Source organism: Nothoprocta perdicaria, unplaced genomic scaffold, assembly GCF_003342845.1.
Source record: "Nothoprocta perdicaria isolate Ctin4 unplaced genomic scaffold, notPer1 scaffold_101, whole genome shotgun sequence".
NCBI lineage: Eukaryota > Metazoa > Chordata > Aves > Tinamiformes > Tinamidae > Nothoprocta > Nothoprocta perdicaria.
The window spans coordinates 2,404,113-2,419,106 of record NW_020454106.1 but is presented as its reverse complement, the minus strand read 5'-3'; the positions used below and the strand labels follow the sequence as shown (position 1 = coordinate 2,419,106).

At 54.7% G+C, this 14,994-nt stretch overlaps 1 protein-coding gene across 1 annotated transcript in view; it reads right to left on the bottom strand.

Moving 5' to 3' along the window:
- NCOA1 (nuclear receptor coactivator 1) overlaps positions 1 to 14,994 on the bottom strand; it is a 92,091-nt gene that overhangs the window by 56,869 nt on the left and 20,228 nt on the right. The window contains exon 2 of the mRNA XM_026041030.1: positions 5,940 to 6,111. The gene's annotated coding sequence lies outside the window, so the exon portion shown is untranslated. The remainder of the gene's footprint in view (positions 1 to 5,939; positions 6,112 to 14,994) is intronic.

Below are 14,994 nucleotides of genomic sequence, written 5' to 3'. Positions count from 1 at the left end.
CACAAGCCAGCCTCACCAGGCGGGCACGGGCCGGGCTCCACTCCGCAGCCGTGCGGGCACCAGGGCGGCACCCTCAGCATCCTCCCCCATCCTCCTCCTCCTCCTCCTCCTCCTCCTCAACCCGCGTGTGTTGTTAACGTGGCCAGAGTGAGAAAGGCCAGCGGTGCCACCCGAGCAACGGACGGACGGACAGATGGACAGAAGGAAGGGAGGGAGGGAGGGAAGGAAGGAGGAATCCCTCCCCAACGGGAACGCTGTGTCCAGTCCCAACGTGCTTGGTGCCCCGGCAGCGCCCGCTGCTCTCCAGCCCGCCGTGCCCGGGCGGCCACGGCGCCGGTGCCCGCGGTGCCGCTCCGGCCTTGCCAGCCCGGCCGGGCGCACGGACAACACAGGACCCCCTGGGCTCCATTCCCTCTCRTTTCCCAACTTCAGCCTCGCGCGGGTTTTTAAACCCAGTTTCGGGATTCGCTTGGGAAGACGCTGGCTGCTCCGTGGGGACGAAGCCGCCGTGTCCCGCCGGAGCCGACGTGCGGCCTTCCCTGCTTGGATCACCCCGGCGCTAGAGCAGAACCCCGGGAGGAGGAAGAGGAGGAACTGCACAGTCTGACGTGAGAAAAACACGGGTGATTTTGGCCTTCTGCCCTTGCCTGGATAGATTTGCCCAGCACAGGTCTCGCTAGGGAAGCACCTGCCTGGTTGTCACCATGCGCCGCGGGGAGGATGATCCAGGATGGATGCACRTTCCCTATGGAGCAATGGAACATCAATGCTGCTGTAGAGCAGCGGTGACTAAAAATAATAATGGTAGTAATAGTATTTTGTGCCCTGAACCTTGGAGAAAGGATATAGGAAACCTTCCTTTCCATGCTTATTAAGTCTGGGCTTTAATTGTGGCAATTCAGGCTTATCTGTAGCCCGTGGGCTGGACGGCAGGGTTAGGTCCAGGGGGTGCTCCAAGCAACCAAATCCCAAAGGAAAACACGGCATGGAGAGAGGAGCTGCGTGTGTTGTAGGGGAAGAACCACCCGTGACAAGCAAGAGCAGCCAGAAGTCGCCCGGCTCGGGGCATTTTTCCAACTGATGGGTTGGATGAAAGCTAGAGTCTGCCAAGTGCAAAGCAGTTTGGCTTCAAGGGTCCACTCGGCTGCTTTATAGAGCATAAACCCCCTAAAAAAAGGCAATTCTTTGGAAATTCTTTCAAAACTAGGAGTGCCAGTCACACTCCATGTAGGTAAATCTCTAATCGTTAATGAAGACCATGGGCTAACTAATCCACGCTGGGGACACGAGGTGGCGACGGGTGAAACGCAACCAAGTCGTCCTCTGACTCGTGCCCATGGCCAAGGCATGGACAGGAGGACAAGTCCAAGTGCTGCCTGGGATGGAGGTGCAGGAGCTCCCGGGGCAGCAGGGCTGCAGGAGGAAATAAAGGAGGATCTTGCATAACTGGATACTCACGTGCAAGGCACTTTGGCCTGGGAGAGCACGGCCAGAGCAGAAATGCTGTACTCTGATCCGCGTAAAGCTGCTCTTCCGATAGTGGGAAAGGAATATGGGCTTGGAGGGACAAAGCCTAGGAAGGGCCTCTGAGCCCAGCATTGAAGACTGAATCAATAGCGCGGCCAATTTCTGACCCTAAATGACTGCAACCTGAGCTCCGGATCGTGTGCGACTCCTTGCACGACGGCACGCGGCAGCATCCGGCTTCGGAATGCCAGTCGGGAAGGCGCGGGAACGGCCGGCGTCCTCCCAGGCATCGAGCAAACGCTCCGAGGAGGAAATCCGGAAAGCAGGAAAATAGGCCCTAGGTCCTATTTTCTAGGCACTAGGTCCCTACAGTCTCACGTCCTGGATAGAGTGGGCATATCAGCAACTAATGCACGTGGATGGGAATAAAAACGGGAATCTCGTGGCACAGGAATGGATGCAAAGCCCAAACTTCCCGGGCAGGAGCAGCCCRGGAGGGGAAAGCAATTAAAGCAGCCAGGCCTGGGAGAGCCTCGGCAGCGGCGCAATGCAGAAATCATCCAAAATGACACTATTAAATCACGGATATTAATAGCAGGAGAGAGCTGCAATTAGCCGGCGAAATGCAGGGCAGTGCCCGGGCTGCCCTCGCGCTGCYTATTTGGCAGGATCCTTCCTGCAAAGTTATCCTCAAACTGTCTCCTCTTCGGTGCAATCGGGCTCGGATGTTCAGGCGGACGCTCTGTCGGCTGGCAGGAAATATTTCGGAGTCTGCTGAGGAGTTAATTACACATTTTAATAAGATTTTGGTATTTACTGAAATTATTTCCTTCCGTGTATGGATGTGGTGTTGCCAGTCGATGGGTAAATGGTATGTGGAGGGTTCGGGGGTGACTTGGCTGCCTGTCTGCACTGGAAGAGCCCCAAAGTTATGGGGTCTTCCCATGGAGGGAGCCGTCTGTTCATGGGGCAGCTTTTCCGACGTCCAAACAAGCGGATTTCACACTCAGGAGCAACAGGCGACGGATGAGAGAGTTTGCCAACTCCGCCAGCATTAACAGCAGGGCTTTAATAACACTGCCCTGTTATATTTAAAGCAATCTGCAGCTGTATCTGCAGAGGCTCGTCCTGGCATGTGCCGGGGCCTCCGCTTTTAGGGATGCGGGGCCTCCGCTTTTAGGGATTCGGGTGACTGGAGAGAGGGAGGAGAGTCGGGCTGCAGAAGGCAAGGGCAGGGTGATTGAAGGAGCCCTCTTCGTTACTACAATTTGCTAATGAGTTCGCCTGGCTCCTCACCCTTGGCTTTAGGAGCAGGCAGGGAATTTCCCCCTGGATAAAGTCTCAGTTCCTGGAGCTTCTGCGAGGAAAACAGGCGGCGCTCGGGTGGGAACCGCAGTGGGCRACGGAGCCGTTTGCCTTCCGTTTGGGAACGGAATTTTCATGTCTCCAACAGTCTCGGAATATCCTGCCCGCCAGGGATTGGGATTTGGGAGGGCTCCTTTAAACAAGCGYGTGGCTTTGGCTGCATCAGGAACCRGGAATTCTCCCAAATCCTGCCTCTGGTCCCCACGAAAGGCAATGGGAAAAGGCAGCAGTTTGGCGCTCTGGGACCTTCCAAATTCCCAACCTACCAAATTCCCAACAGGAAGCGCAGGGAAGGGAGCAGGCGCTGCAGGCCCRCGAGGCGCTGGCAGCAGCGCTGGGTCGGGTTATCCACCGGTATTCCTGGTTCCTGGAAAGCGGCGCCCTCGCTGCCTCCGCCGCTCCGGCTCGCCCGGCTGGCTCCAGAGTGGATAATCATCCCGAATCCAGCGGCGGGGTAAGGCGGCCGGCGAGCGCTCCAAATCGCCGCTGCTCCCCCCAGCGCCGCATCCGAGGCTCCCGGACATCCCGGCAAATGCCGGGCACGAAGAGCCGGGAATTCCATAGACATGCAGGAACAGCAGGAAAAGCCATCTCACTTTTTGGCAGCCCGCAGGTAGCTCCATGTCCAGGCTCGGAAGCCGATCAGAAACGGACCTAAGCGCTCAGCACTAGGGACACGGCTCCCCGTTAAACATGGGTTTAAGTGGTAACCCAGGGGGGCAAAAACTGCCACCAGTCACAGCACGAGCCCTCCTTCCTAGGGGTTTAAAGCCTTTTTCCTTCCCTCTCCCCAAGAGAGACCCAAAGGAATGAAATCGCTCCGGAGGGGACGGCTGGGACGATGCCAGCAGTGCCGGGGCCGCACGCACCAAGCCGTGGCCACCAAGACAAAGCCCCACGTAGGATCCATGGCCTCGTGCTGGTTACGAAAACCATCATAAAGGTAAATGCCTCTCTCCTTAAATGCCTCTATCCCGAATGAAGGGACCTCTGCTCCGCCTGGGCCAAGGGGGTGCTGATGGAAACCTCTTCTCTGAGCAGGAGCACAGCAGGACCTACCAAAACAGCTGAAGGAAGAGACAAAACGCGAGCGGGCATCAATTTATAACCTCCCACCCACCAGAAAGGCTCATACCGCATCAGGCACAAGAGGAAAAGGGGCAGCGATCCCAGGAACTCGCTGGGTTTCCACTCGGGAGACACAGGGTCCCTCGAGGGCAGCGGTGGCACCACCAGGAGCCCCAGCGGCTCCTGCACCCGAGTATTTTCTGCACCAACGAAGCAGGTGATTTGAGTKCCCAACTACGGGAAGTTCCTGTGAAAATCTCAGCACTAAAGGGTGGGTTTTTTAAAGGGAAAAGTTCTCCAATGTGAAACTCAAACTGCTCCCGTGGCGGGTGAGGGCGAGGGCAGCCCGATCCCAACGCGCTGCCCTAACACGAAGCCAAACCGCCCGTTTGCTGGAGGAAAGAAGGAGGTTTCATAAGGGAGAAAAGGGCGGCGTGGGAGGCAGCACCCTGGGTGCAGGCAGGGCTGTTCTGCGAGGCCTCTAAATTAGGGGGAAAACCAGAGCTGCCGAGGAGGCAGCTCGCCTTAAATGTAATCTCAGGCTGCTTGCTCTTGCTTTATCTCCCTCTCTGCAAAGAACTCGGCTTCACAGGGAGGATTTTAACCCTTTCCTCGGCCCGGCGACACCTGGGAAGCTGCCTGGTGATGGGAGCAGCCTGGGGAAGATGTTGCCACCACCAGCGATGCTCTTGGTGTCCATGCGGAAAGAAAAAGCCACGTGCAAGGGCTGGAGCTTCAGTTGCCACCTGGGCACGGCTGGGGACGCGCTCCGACCCAACCTGTGGTGACTCTGTCGGTGGCCCCAAGGGCAAGGGCAGGGAGGAGCCCGGGCCCTGCGAGCAGGAGGTTTTGGGTTATCCCATCTCAAAACCTGCTCCTGGTGGGATACAGGATGGAGAAGGGGAAAGGAAAGAGTGAAACTGTAGAGGAATGGGAGCTGGGGRGGTGTTTCTTGGTGACACGACTCACCCGCCTCCAGTGAGAAGGTGGCTGCCACGTACAGAGGGAAAAGTGACCGTTTTGTGGCAAAACCCCTGAATTTCACTGTTTATTTACGGGACAAATCTGCCAGCGCAGCTTAATGATTAACCCCGAGCAGCGCCTTGGTGCCTCTATTGGGGCTCTTACAGCTTAGCAATAAATATCCCCACGGGAAGTTGAGCCCATGGACAGCCCCAGCCCGGCGGGCAGTCAGGATTGACACTCAGAAATACCGGCTACAGAGTTTTAATCCATCCTATGGCCCGTGTCCAGATGGAGGAAACTGAGGCACGGAGCAAAGCGCCCTGCCAAAGCACACGGGGAGGCTCCCATGGCCTTTGGCCGCCTGGGAAGAGCAGCCCAGGCTCAGGAGGACCTGCTCATTCTCCTCCACGTCAAATTTTGTCCCTTTCTAAACCACTCCCGTCTTCCCCAGCTCCTGCTCCTTTATAACCATCTTCCTTGCAGCTATCGTTGCCTGCGGGCAAAGCACAGAGGTGTTCGAGTCATTACACGCACCAGTAGTAAGGAATATGGGGTGCTGAGAGCACCTTCTCGCTTCGGGAGTTGCACTTAATCCTTCCCATTAAACATTTCCATTTCCCACCTTGGTGTTTTTTTMAATCCCTAGTTGTGGACTCAGTTTGCCTGTTTGGAAGGCTGCAAAGGAGCCTATAAAGCAGCCCCGACTCACCCAACACACGTGGTTGTCCTTAGGACCGAACCTCCACGAGCCACTCGGCCGCAGCTGCAATCAGCTGCTCACTTCCACACGGCACACGGAGATAAACCGGCTGAATTCAGGCAATAATTCCCGATTTATGAGCTTGGAAAGCGATTCCCAGAGCCACCAACGCCGTGCGGACCACGCACGCATCTCACATATGGAAAACAACCCAAAACGGCGCCAAGGACAGGCGGAAAGGCGGACTGTTGCTTTCAGCGTTCCCCATAATCAACCCCACGTGAAGAGGTGCTTCAGCAAGAGCCACCTCGGTGACAGGCTGAAACGCTTTTTGCCAGAGGAAAGAAAATAAAACAAAGGCTTGAAGACTTACCTCTGCCTTCCAGAGGTGAAGGATGGCTCATGGGAGAAAACTGGACTCGCTGGAGCTAATTGAACGGTGACACAAGCGGATCCCCCAGCTTCAGCACACMCAGGCACCCATGGTGCAGGGGCAGCCTTCACTCCAGCTCTCCTGAGCAGCAACCAGCAGCAACTTCTGCCTCCTGCGGAGGAAAAGAGAGTTTGTTTGCTTTATTCCCCTAATAATTCGGTGTTACAAGCTGCGATTTTCRGCATCAGTGAAAAAAACAGCAGAGCTCAGGTCAAACCGGCGGCGGGAGCAGCTTCGTGGCCTCACCACGGCCCTGAGTTTCACAAGGTCTCGTTTTGCAGGCGGGAGAATCGCATGGAGGCGGCACTGGGGGAACGCAGGGGCGAGTGCAACGCTCCCGAGAGGCGTTTTTCCCTCTCCCACCCTCCCTGCCGCTCCCGAACCCGAGGAGCGCCCGTGGAAAAACCCCGCGCCGCCGGYGCCGCGGATCAGCTCGGGAGATAAAACCCTCACGCCGAGCAGAACCGCCCTGCGTGCTCCCAGGCCGCGGAGCCCCGCGAGCTCGTTAGACACGGTGCTAATTACGGCGCTGCCRGCCCCGCAAAGGCAGCCAGAGGCGGCTGCTGCCAAGCACGAAGCCAAGGCTGGATGGAGGGGGGTCTCGAGTCCCTCCTCTTGCCCTGACTTTCTCCGTCATCTTCACAGGATCCCAGGATGGTTGAGTTGGMAGGGACCCCCAGGGATCCAGCAGGGACACCCAGAGCACGGGGCACCCGGGCGCATCCCGGCGCGCTGGCAGATCTGCAGAGCAGGAGCCTCCGCAGCCTCCCTGGGCAGCCTGGGCCAGGGCTCGGGCACCCTCCCACCAAACAAGTTCTTCCTCACGGCCACATGGAGCTGCCTGCGCTGCARCCTGCACCCACTGCCCCTTGGCCTGCCCCTGGCCACCACCCACMAGAGCTTGGCCACCTCCTGCCTCCATCCTCCCAGCATCGGGAGAGACGGATTGAGGTAACCACTTCCCTGGTGCAAAAGCAGAGCCCGACCTAAAGGCAGCTCATCCCAAAAACGCTACGGGCAGGGCAGAGCAGTGCAATAAATATTCCCTGTACCCACGCAGAGGGACACCGGGTGCCACAGCTCATCACAGGGCGGCCTGGAAACGTCGCCTATTCCAAGCAGGAATTCAGGCAGAGGGGGAACAACGGCTAACGGAGGTCACTTTTAAGTCAGGAGATCTAAACCTGCATCCCAGGGGGTCCRAAGGAGCTGGACGAGAAGCCCTCTGGTCCATTCACCAACGTTTTGAGCAAGTGTCAGCTCTAGAGGCTACAGAAAATTGCAGGCAACCTGAGACTGGGCAATACTTGCCACGGGTGAGCAGGAGGAGCAGACCCATTGGAAACCGCTCATCCATCCGGGAGGAGGAGGGATGTGGTGACACAATCCCAGGGCCACGGGAAGGGACTAAGCCCCGTGCACGGCAGGCGTTTCTCAGGAGGGCCGGAGCATTCCCGCACGGAGCGCCCGCGTCGGGCTGCAGCTCCGGCAATCACTGACCTTCGCGCCAGCTCTCCGGTAACTGGAATTACGTTACATAACCCGGAATGCACCGAACGGATTAATAATTGGCCAGGTGACAAGTGGTAAAACCCAGCTAGCCCATTGCTCGCCACGGGCCTGCGCTGAAATCCCGGGAGACTCCGGCCCCGCTGCTGCCGGGATGAGCGGAAGCCGCTGCCGCCCCCTGACACCGAGAGCCCCAAATAGCGCCGGGCACAAGGGCCAGATCCTCCAGCAAAGCAGCTGCGTGTCCCTATTCCGAGCRTGAATTGCACCTAGGGGCAGAGATACTTTTCCATCCGGATGAGACGTGACCGAGGAGGGACAGAGCAACTCTGAAAGCCACTGGCGGCTCAGGAAGCGGGGTCAGATGTTGGCTGTCCCCGTATCTGCCAGCACAAGAGCAAGCGGGAAGTGGCACAGGAGGCTGCACGTGGTAAACGTGCACGTGCTCCAGGTGTGGCACGGAGCAGGAACACATTGACGGGTGCTAGCAGAAGTCGTGTCCACGTGAGGAAGTTCTGGAGATGTTCCACAGGAAGAGGTTGGAGAGGTGAAGTATCACGCGTGTCCATACAGAGCTTCCATCCTTCTGGAAGCAGGTTACTGGGTGGACAAATCCTTCACTGGATCCATTAATATTGTTCTAATTAGTCCTACAGGACAGAAGAGCAGACAGGACATTGCAAAGCCATAACTGGGCATGTCAAGCAGTAGGGCTCTGCTGCATGACCTGAACCCAACCACAGAGGAAGGCAGGTCCACGAAGCAGATATCCCTAGGTCTTCTTGGGACAATAGACAGCAGCAAAGGTCCTCCACACCATATTTTAAAAAAGATGTATGTAGCTTTGTTCCAGAAAAACAAGCTGCCTTATCTACTTGCAAGGAAGTTTGATGAACAACTTTCTGTATTTCTAAGGCTTCCGAATGTGCTCCGGGTCTTCTGGGGATCTTCCTTGTCCTTGCTGGAACTGCAGGGCTTAAATGAAAAGCAGAAAGTGTAAAATGGCTTTTGAAAGAGACCCGGAAAATAAATGGATGGGTTTTCTCAGCTTAGGCAATCAGTAAGAAATGGCACCACTGCTGTGGGAGCTACACCTGGAGCTGCTGCCACCGCTGCAGACCCAGCACCCAACGCGCCTTTTGCAGGGAGCAGAAACGTGTTGTGGAGCCCACGGCATCAGCCTGGATAAATTTTCGTTGACTTGAGGTCAGGGCTGCTCGGGATGGAAAGCCCGGAGTGTTGCTGGGTTCAGAAGCCCCATCTCTTTCTGGGTGGCCCAGGAGAAGACAACTCCTGGAGTCATGAAGCACCTTTGCTGCACCCCTCATGGTAGTTTTGAGTAGCTTCCTCGTACAGGTTGGAGCAACCTATTCTTTATGCAACAGCTGAACCTGAACTCRGCGAATATCCCAATTTCTGCAAGAACATCCATGCTCTCAGGAGAACATTCAGCTTCTCTCATCAGGACTCATTCGGTTCCAAGAGGAATTCCATATAAATGATGATGTCCCCAGCTACCATGCTCAGGACCTTGCCTCCAAAGACTAAATCTTAAGATCTTAAGATGTACACCTTAAGCTATCTTAGGAGCTACCTACTGTCATTTGCAAACTGTTGTGTCACTCTGATGGCAGGGGCTGGAGCTGCTCCGTTCCTTGCTGGCAGCCCTTGGGAAAGGCTGGAATTACCAAAGGGCTACACTTCAGAGTTACCTTTAGGTAAATGTAGCAGAGATATCACCAAAAAATAGAATAACTGGTACAAAGAGCTGTGCAAATGTTGATTCCATGTCCTGAAGGAAGGTGCAGGCCAAAAGTGCTACCATGCATCAAAGGGAAAAAATAATCCTCAAAAAAATCACTCATCTGATGTGGGCTGCAAAGAACGGTCTTGATCTCAGGGGCCTCGGAGTGACTCTCATTTCCTCCCTCCTTCTCTCCCCACGTGCTGCTCTGAGCTGCAAAACTGCAAAACTTCATTTACAATCCCTACTGACAAAACGGTTTATGTGACTGTATCACACACCAAGCACAGACAGAGGGGTCGCACCCTGCGTTAGTTAACGAGTTGAAGACATGCCGGGGTCCAACAGCGACAGCTTGACTATTTATTCCAAAGTCTGCACTTCTGGCTCTCGATCATCACACRCTTACATTTTAAGCAGTGTTTGATATGTGCATTAAAGCTGCTCCAGCATCTTCAGCGTCAAGCAGACAATGCTTGTGAGTTGTTGGGTTTGGGCGTTACGAGATCCCAATTCCCTCGATTTCAATGGATTTGGGTCCAGAGCAAGGCTGGGCTGAAGACACGGAGCAAGAAACAAGCGTGTTTCCAATAAAACCATCACCATCATCAGTCCCACAGCTGCAGGGCTGCCCCCCATCGTCTCTATTGAAGCCACGCTGTGGTGGAGCTCGTGGCATCCAAAAGCAATTTGGARGCTGCAGAGGAGCTGACTCAGTAGCTTTCTTTAAAAAGGAGAACCAAGGAAATAATTTTAGCATCTTCTCTGACACTTCTAAGCATCAGGTCTTAATGATTAAATACAGTGGGATGATGAAGGGGAAGACAAGAAAYGAAGGCAACGTTTGGAGATGACTGGTCCTTCAAGCCCTGAAAAGCTGCAGTTGCCTCTGTCCCTGTCACCACCACCGTTACAGCTGCTGGAGAGCAGCTCCATGGAGAGGGAATGGGAGTCCTGGGGACACCAAGTCACCCGTGGGGCAGCAGGGCCCTCGTGGCCAAGGAGGCCAGTGGGCTCCTGGCTGCATCCGGAGGCCGTTGGCAGCAGGGCAGGGAGGGGATCCTGCCCCTCTGCTCAGCTCTGCGGAGGCCAAAGCTGGAGCGTTGGGGGCAGCTCTGGGCTCCCCAGGACAAGGGGGCCGTGGAGCTGCTGGAGAGGGGCCAGCGCAGAGCACCAGGGCTGAGGAAGGGCCTGGAGCAGCTCTCGTGTGAGGAGAGCCCGAGCGAGCGGGGCCTGCTGAGCCTGGAGAAGAGGAGGGTGAGAGGGGAGCTGGTGAGTGTGTCTAAGGAGCCGAGGGGAGGATGGAGGGAGGAAGGTGCAAGCTCTGGTGGGTGGTGGCCAGGGGCAGGCCAAGGGGCAGTGGGTGCAGGTTGCAGCGCAGGCAGCTCCATGTGGCCGTGAGGAAGAACTTGTTTGGTGGGAGGGTGCCCGAGCCCTGGCCCAGGCTGCCCAGGGAGGCTGCGGAGGCTCCTGCTCTGCAGATCTGCCAGCGCGCCGGGATGCGCCCGGGTGCCCCGTGCTCTGGGTGTCCCTGCTGGAGCAGGGGCTGCGCTGGGGGAGCCCTGSGGGTCCCTTCCAACCTCAGCCAYCCTGGGATTCTGGGATTCTGGGATTCGGTTACAGCTGAGACCTTCCTGCAAGGCAGATAACTCGTGTAAACAGGCGCAATAGGAACATTAAAGTCCTGTGTTTCCCTGGCTCTCCAGCCAGCAATTCAATAACGCAACACACATTCATCCTAGGAAAACAATTATACCGGAATTATCATTCCATATATTATGGAGCATCATAATTCCGTATAGGCAAAATGTTAAAATAGATGCTGCCTCTTACCACTCTGGAAAGCAAACGCAGGAGTAAAGAGCTAATTTGGAGGGCTCTAATGAACGCGCAGCCCAACATTCATCACTGCCGTGTCCCTCCAGACGCTGCCCACTAAGATATAACTATTTAAGCTGCTTAAAAACATACACTTATCTTTTTAAAATATTTCAGTATGTCGTGGGCAAAAAGACACCGAGTTTTTAACGAAAAGCTCAAGGATTTGAAGGCATTGAGGTGGTCCTACATGGCTGCTGAGGTAGGGGCCAAGGGTGGGAGCCGGCTGGCAGGCCCTCCAAGAGGCCCCATGTGCGCAGGAGAAACCTGGATTATTTGGGAGAAGGGATGGGGAGGCAGCACCCCGAGGCACCCAGCGGTCCCCGTGCTTTGCTCACGAGGTTCCCCACGGGATTCGGGGGCTCCTTTCTCTTCCCRTTTGTTTTTTAAGCGCACACAATCCGAACGGGCAGCGCCAAAGGCTGCCCTGTGCCGTGACGATCCTCAGGTACTGCRCTAGCAGAGACACGATTCTAAAACACCCTGTTTGGCGAGGAGTTTTATATATCAAATCTCCATGGTTACCTCCCAGCAAGTTACCATGGCTTATTTGCTTTTTCCAGAGCCATCTATAAGCATTTTAGAGGGTTTTCCCTTCTTGCCCCTAACTATTTCATGCCAATAGCGATTGTTTTTCCGATCGTCTATATTATGCACCAAGTCTTAAACAAAACTTTGCTTTGCAGCTTTATAATTTGCACGCAGACCTGGAGAAGCTGCTGGTAAGAAGATATTGCAGATGCGTGGAGAAAACGTCGTGTTCATGGGCAGCCAGGAAACCCACAGCGTGGACCAGAGCCCGCAAGGAAGGACTTGATGGTTCCACCACGCTTGTCTACAGGCAGATCCTACTGACGTCAAGGGAGAAGCCGAGGCCAGGCTCATGTTTTAAACTAGGACTAACGTGGAAAGGATCTGTGTGTTTGAGATTTTAATGAAGCTGCTGGTGGCTTCTGAGGAGCTGGAGACCACGGGAAGGTGACGCTTCGTGCTTGACGCGGTCAACCGGATGGTTGAGCGCTGAGACCCACCAAGTAACCACCCCCAGGGCTTCCTTGCATGGAAACAGGTAGAAATAGCCCTCTTATAAAGGGGTTGCCAGAAGAGAGAACAGAGAAGTACCATCTCACATGGGGTGTCAAGGCATCAACGGAAGAGCCAAGTGGGAAGATCAACCACTGGAAGGATGAATTCAGCTGGGGGAAATGGGTCGTGTCTTCCACGACCTAAGTGGCCCACGCGTGACAAAGTGACAACCAGATTTACACGATGGACTGGGTTTCTGTGGAGCAGCCAGCCCCGCTGTGGCGAATCCACCGCTCCTAAYGGCCTCAATTCTCCCTCCTCCACCACCACCCACGTCTTGCCAGCTCCTTCTCTCCCCTGAACATAAATAACTGCTCGAAGCCTGAGGCCCAGGAGACAAATTAGCCCTCTGGAAGGTGCCGCTCCCACCCAGCCGGGAGCAGGGCTGGGTGCGATGGGAGGAAGATGAAGATGATGAGTTACACACCCCTGCTATTCCGCTTATCTTCCTAAAAGTGCCGGGGGCTTCCTAAACTTCGCTTTCCAAGGGGATCGTTTCTTAAAATGAGGGTAATTTTCCAAGATACTCAACTGGAAGCGAGTCGGCTCGACCGGACTTGCTGGTGCAGAGGTTTCAGCKGGTCTGGGTCAGGCTGCCCAGGGTTGGCATTTCTAGCCGAAATGACCCGTTTCTGCTTCACATTTGGGTTATTTTAGCTCACTCCTGGCCAGGAGCGTATGTGGATACGCTCTTCTCCCATGCGGTTCTGCAGAACCACTTGGACATCCCCAACACGTTGCTTCCACATCGCTCCATAACACACGTCCCACCAACATTAGCTCCTTGCTCTTCCCTACCTTGATCCTCCACTTGAAACAACCCAAATATTCCCCACAGGCCAGAAGTCCTCACAGGCAGGTGATGCTCCRGCCACCCGCATGAGCATTCCCACTCCAGATCCCATTTTCCAAGCGCTTTTCGCTCTGGAGTTTTATTTTACGGGCCTCAGAAGAACCCCAACACGAAGGACASAAATGTCAAGAGCCAAACCGAGATCAAAGACTGTCCCAACAACTAAACTTACTTTGCCTTCAAGACAGCTCTTTTAGAAATAAGTATTTTGAAACCAAGCAAGTGCTGCTAAGCATAAATATACTTAAAAATATCTGCTTGCAGCAAACAAAAGAACCAAGAGACAGAGAGTTTGGCGATGCACAAAATGTACCCATTGCATGAAGCGAGCAAATTAAAGGAAAATATCTGTATTTATTTCCACGCAGAAACGTGATTCCCGCCACCAACTATCAACTCCCTAGCGCAAATCCACAAGTGCCCAACGGCGTCTCCCCATGTAAGGGGAACGTGCACAATTATTAACTCCTAAAAATGAGGCTGGGGATGCAAGCACCAGCTCTGGGCTCACGAGCTGCCTCCCTATGGATGTTACCGGAGAAGGGAGTACTTTTATTCCCAGCATAGGAACTAACAGATTTCGAGATAACRTTGTTATTAGGCCAGAAGAACAGCAGCAAGATAAGCGCAATCGCTTTGAGCATCTCAACAAGGTCGCCTGGCTTCACTTCTTTATGCTTCGATGTGGAAAAGGATACGCACAAATGTCATTCCCAAGAAAAGGGGGAGAAACCTCGGACCCAGGGGACATATGGGACAGGGCCACGTGGCTTCGCAGCTCTGCAGATGCTCTAAGTGGTGGATCCAACACGAGCGCCTGCAACTCGTTAGCTCTCCTCGCACACGCAGCCAAGAGGAGCGTTAGTCAAACTGCTGAAATAAAGAACATTTGCCCCGGGCGCAAGGGGATGTTGCATTAATTATGTGAGAATTAAGCTAAGATTCGGGAGATAGAGACCTCTCTTATGAGAGCAGAGGTCAAGAACTAAGAATTTGTTTAATTTTGTGGATAACAACAAACTGACATCAGTAAGAGACGTCTACTAAGCGCGTTCTTCCATGTAGGCCCGAGGTTTTGCAACGGGAATGTGTGTGCATGGAGCGAATTCGAGCCTAGGAATGYCTCCCAGCTCCAGAACCTTTTCCACGTGAGGAGAACGAGCCAATTTGGACAGGAACTTCATGGTTTACTGGAAAGCGATGGTCCCTGGCGGAGCRGGTGGACGGATCTGCTGGAGTCCATGCATGCAGGCTGAGAGGTCACCCCAGGCAGGAGACCTGGTGGTGGTGGCCACCACAAGGGCAGGTTCCTCGGTGGTGGCCAGTGGCAGGCCAAGGGGCAGTGGCAGGACAAGGGGCTGGAGCAGGGGCTGCGCTGGGGGAGCCCTGGGGGTCCCTTCCAACCTCAGCCATCCTGGGATTCCGGGATTCTGTGACCTGGACCATTTTGCTGGACATGACGTTTGACCCACTGGAGAAGTCTCCATGGCGGAGCCACCACGACRACCTCACCAGCGGAGCCCAGAGTTTTTCCAAAGGATTCCGCTGACCCACGGATGGTTTTCACGCTGTTGTTGCAGCTGCATGACAGCAACGCACGCGGGTGACGGACTAAATGTCACTGCAAACAGCAGCCTGCAGCTCCCAGCCCTTAACCCTTCCTGCAAACACGGAAACAGGCAGCGGCATCACCTGAAGTTCTCATCTAATAAGAGACTTCCARTCATTCGCAGCACGGTGTTTTCAACGAAAGACCTTGCAAATTATTCGTCCAGTTCCAGTGAGCACCAATATGAAGCCCTGTCTGGCAGCTTCTGAGGACAAGAAACAGTTTATCAATCTGCTAAAGACAGAAAAATTGAAAATAGAATAAAACAAAATAGAATAAAACAAAACAGAATAAAATAGAATAAAACAAAATAGAA